Below are 5,159 nucleotides of genomic sequence, written 5' to 3'. Positions count from 1 at the left end.
ATTTATTATAGACTTCCCAAACAAAGGTTTCGTTGCGCAAAAGTCCCAAGGGCTCTATAAAAGCACAGGTTCACTCTCTTTTTCCCTGACATACTTTTCCCTAAAATCCTAAAGCTTCCCCTCTTCTTTTTTTCCCAAACCCCTTACATACCAATTTCTTATTTTAAACTTTGGTACGAAAGCCGATTCCGCTGCTCCCCAGAAATTTCAGTTTTTTTCCGGTAGACTAGAAAACCAAAAAACTCAAAGTCACCACTATCTGGAAAAAATGTATATTAGGATAGTGAAATAGATAAGTAAATGTTGTAGATAAAATAGTTTGTCAAATTATTAGTATTGACGAGGTCATTAAACATTATAGTTAACTAGCTTTAAGCATTAGGAGGCAAATGTGTGCAACTTGAAAAAGGTAGTTAACTGCAAAGGTTAATGAATTTGTCAATATAGTACTTTGAAAAACTGTCTGAACTACTAATACATTCACTTATCTATTTCACTATCCCAATATAATTTTTTGTAGGTAACTTTGTGTGACGAAATGTGGTTTCAATCTCCTTAAACTTTGAGCGACGACAGTTTCATCGCCCCAAGTGTTTTTTGAAATGGTCGGTGGGTCATTTAAGGGGAAGTATTTATTGCATGTTTTGCGCGACGAAAGCAAAGTTTGTTTGGAACTAACAATCAGGGTTTAAACGAGTAGTAATTATTGTGAACTTTGCACGATGAATGCTTCGTCGTGTAAAGGTCCCACAGGTCTTTAAAAGCACAAATTAACTCTCCCTTTCTCTTCTTTCCCAAACGACTTATATCTCAATTCTTGTTTTAATTTTTGATCTGATAGCCGATTCCGCCCCTCCTCTAGGATCCGAGGGCGAATGATTCACTTGCCAAATAAGGCATTACTTTGCTGGATGAGGCAATACTTGGGCGGGTTTTGAAAATTTCAAGAAAGATTGCGTGAGAAATGAGAAGTTGCACAACAAAGGTCTTCGCGGCGCAAAGTGTATCGTATTAATTCTTACCAGGTCTCTTCCTCGCAGTCTTCTTCCCAGGGCCGGCCTTGAAGGTAGCACAAGTAGGCGCCCGCCTAGGGCCCCCACTTCAGAATGACCCCCAAAAAAAAATTTATATCCTGTAATTAACATATAAATACAAAAAAAAGTAAAATATATCATAATTCATTTGTTAGTGCAGTGAAAATGTTGGCTTCATTTTTATTTGGGGTGTTGAGTTCGAAACACGAAGCTGCCTTTTAGTCACTAGATTTTTTTTATTTTTCTTGTTTTTCAAATTTACTGCCAATCCATCTGTCCAACTCAAAATCCATCTATCCAAATTCATATAAAGTTATAAAACTCAAGTCTCTTTGCAATCTTTTTCTTTCAACTTCTCATTCTCTCCATTTCTATCGAATGTTTAAACCAACTTCTCATTCTCTCCATTTCTATTGAATGTTTAAACCAGCTATCATATGGTCTTAAAGATTGTACTTTAAGGTAATCAAAACTTTGAATTTATATTTTTCTTTTCAATAACTTTTTATTCAATGGATTATTTTAATATTCAATTCGTTAGTGTGATGTTGATTTTAGAAAAGAAAAAAACACAAGAGAAACAATTGGCGTTGAATTTATTATACTCGTCAATCAAGTTTTATTGTTCCTTACTCTCTTGATCATCAAGTTTTATTGTTCTTCACTCTCAATCTTAGACACTTGACTGCAAACATTTAGTACATTTGTATCTAAAAACGTGAATCGTGTAATGTTTAAATAATGTTTGTATATTTATCTTCTTTTGATATTTATTTTTAATGATATTTGATGTGAAAATAGAACTTTTTATGTACTTAGCGAATTCTTTTTTATACAAATCAATATACAAAGAACCAGAGATCAGAGAATTTTAGGGCCGCACTTTGAAGGCTCGCCTAAGGCCCCCAAATTCTCAGGGACGGCCCTGCTTCTTCCTCTCGTTCTCTCTCAAACACACCCCATTCTCTCTCTCGAACCCAGACCATTCTCTCTCCCCATCAAACTCTCTAACCTCACCTCTCTAACCTCACCTCTATCTCTCCTTATCTAGAAATCAACTCCTCAGCCGCGGTCCCCATCTCAGCTCTCTCACCTCCTCAGTCGCCATCATCGTGCCCATCTCCCCAAAAATCTCTCTCCATTAAAGGTAAGTTCAATACCTAAATTTTTTTTTTTCTTTTCTAATTGCATATTAGGGTTTTAAGGGATTGAGGATTAGGGATTTAAGGGATTGGGGAATTATGGATGGATTTAGGGATTACGGATTTAAGGTGTGTATTCAATTGGGCTTTTGAGAAATTTTAATTCTTTTAATGAATCTAAGAATATACAATCAAGAATTAAGTGATTCTCTGAAATTCAATATGTATTTAATTAGAATTTTAAAGAAGTTTATAACATTCCTCATGTATTCAATTAGAATTTGATTTTAAAGAATTTGAAGAAGTTGAGAAATTAGAGGGAATTTAAGAGATTTTGTAGTGTATTTTAAGCATCCACAAATCTCACCTCTCCCCGAGAGATTTTGAGGGAATTGAATCAAAATTTTACATGGAATCTATACAAATCAATTAGACTCCATAAAAATCTATGGATTTATAAATCCATTAAAATCTCTCAAATTCTCAATTGAATACACCCCGGGATTGGGGAATTATGGATGGATTTAGGGATTAGTGATGAGGCATGGGGTCGGGGTGGCGCGGTTTGAGTTATTGGGGATGGGTGGGCATGGGGGTGGGTGGTGTAGTGGCGGAGACAGGGTGTTAGGATTGATGGTGCAGGGTGTGGATTGGGCTCGGGATGGGGGTGCTTCGGGGTGGGGAATATATGCATTTAGGGTTCTGCATATTTTTTCCTTTTTGTTTTGCAGTTTTTTTAGTACATCAATATTTTACATTAAGGGGAGGGGAAGTTTGGAAAAGCCACACAATGAGCAGCCTAATATGTTATCTTTTTGCAATTTCATTTAGATTAATTATTTATTTTTTAAATTAGGGTTTAATTATTGTATTAATTTTGTAATTTAAGGATTAGGAATTTAATTTATTTCGTTAACTTTGTGCATGTTAGGTTTAATTTGTTAATTTGTCAATTTGTTAATATGTTAATTTGTGGCTTTGCAGAAAAGGAGGAAGGAATGGGTGTGTGCTAGACGGAGGCGAGAAACCTCAATGGAGGAGAAAGAGACCTAGCGGTGTGATTTGTGGGTTTGACAAAAAAGGAGGAAGAAGAGTGGTTTGGGATCCAAGGTCTCTGCGAAGCGGCGATAGATGTGAGTAATGGGGTTTGCCCCGAGGGAAGGGGGTAGGGAATAATGGGACATAGATATGGAATTCAATGAAAATAGTGGGTGGGGATCTTGGAAAGAGATTGAGGTGGAAAACTTGGGGATAGTAGGAAGAGATATTATGAAAGGGATGCCATGATTTTAAGGACATGCATGATTTGAAGGAGATGATGAATGTCCAGGTCTTTCATTTTTCCGTTTATTTAAAACAAAATATATTAGGGTTATTTTGGGAATAATAGTGGGTGGGAAAATAATATTTTAATTTTTTAACTTTTTATGGTAGCTAGGATTATTAGGTGGTTGGGAAAATAGGACATTTGGTGGATCTAATAGCACTCTTTATTATATTAAAGTACAGGTTCTCACAAAAGCTGTCTCAAATAAATCAAATTCAAGGAACCAACGAGTCAAATGATGCGTTTTCGAACCACTCAACGAAATCCATCAACATCGGGTTCCAGACCACTCAACGGAACCAAGACACCAAGCGAGATTTCAAACCACTCAACGGAATCCAAACCAGAATACGATTTCGGGCCACTCAACGGAATCGCAGAGTATAAGGGATTTTGGACCTCTCAACAGAATTCGAGTGGATACGATTTCGGACCACTCAATGAAATCCAAGCTGAATACAATTATGGACCACTTAACAGAATCGCAGATCATGAGGGATTCTGGACCACTCAATAGAATCCAAACGGAGCAGGGAACCAAACCACTCAACGGAACCCCAGCGGAAACCCAGTTCCAGATCACTCAACAAAACCGAGTGGAAGTTCAAGAAATATAACAATGCTTGAAGAACAAAACAAGAAACAAGTATTCAAATCACAAAAGCTCAACGAAACGAGAAATGAAACAATGAAACTAGGTATGAAAGAAGATCTGAAACAACAAACCCCATGACAATGGGTTATCGGTCCACTACTAACCCTCACATTTCGTCACAACATGCCAATCAACCACAAGCCAAATATGCACGTCAAAGCACATTTCATAAATGTTTCCAATCCAATTCGGGAAGATCCATATGTCGGATTCCCGATCTATAAGTTCCTAATGTCCTCAATTATTACATACTTTATGTATTAAATTTTGGTATCAATCTAACTGTCAGATCGTCAATTCATATAATAACCAAGTGGCGGCCAACTAGGCAACTACGAAACTATATTAAAACATTGAAATTTCACTACACGGATATCAAATATGGAATCGGGGCATCAACATTAGCATAGGAAAGTTCGAAATAAGTTTATTTTAACGGTCGCCCGATCTATTTTCATCGTTTCTGCATGTCTATCAATTCTGGAATTGTTCATGGTGGCAAGTTTATTCTTGGTTACTCTCAGGGTTTTGATGCTCGTATCATTTCTTCTCTGGGGATTCACATATCTCTCGCAAGGCACCAACTACTCATCCACTATGCCAACATAAGTTGGTTATCCATCTTTGATGCGGAAACATATCTAAAGTGCTTCGACGTAGACACTACTACAATATTAGCTTTAGGTGTCAGAAGATGGTAGCAGTTTAATAAGCCATTGTGTCGGATTAAAGATATCCGACACATCATTCAGTTAGTGTCAAATAACAATGAAATCTTGTTGGTTATATCCGACATAAATTCCTAGCGGATACATAGTGTCGGATGCAACGGCCATAAAATTATTATAACCGCCAGTATTTCTGAATTTTTCTTTTATAAATATTTTTAACATATTCCAGGAGTTTTTAAGTTAATGATGGCGGTTATAACCAACAGAAATTGACTATTTTATTATTTTAGTTTCTAGCGGTTATTATTTAGTATTTTGGGTGTTATAACC

At 36.4% G+C, this 5,159-nt stretch overlaps 1 long non-coding RNA gene across 1 annotated transcript; it reads left to right on the top strand.

Annotated features, from left to right (window-relative positions):
* The first annotated feature begins 1,965 nt into the window (after window positions 1-1,965).
* LOC126624218 (uncharacterized) lies at window positions 1,966-3,814 on the top strand. Its single transcript, XR_007624009.1, has 3 exons — window positions 1,966-2,181; window positions 3,161-3,506; window positions 3,686-3,814. It is a non-coding gene; the product is annotated as an uncharacterized LOC126624218 (long non-coding RNA).
* Window positions 3,815-5,159: the final 1,345 nt, after the last annotated feature.

The sequence above is a fragment of the Malus sylvestris genome, chromosome 5 (genome assembly GCF_916048215.2).
Source record: "Malus sylvestris chromosome 5, drMalSylv7.2, whole genome shotgun sequence".
Lineage (NCBI taxonomy): Eukaryota > Viridiplantae > Streptophyta > Magnoliopsida > Rosales > Rosaceae > Malus > Malus sylvestris.
This window is presented reverse-complemented; position numbering and strand designations above follow the sequence as displayed.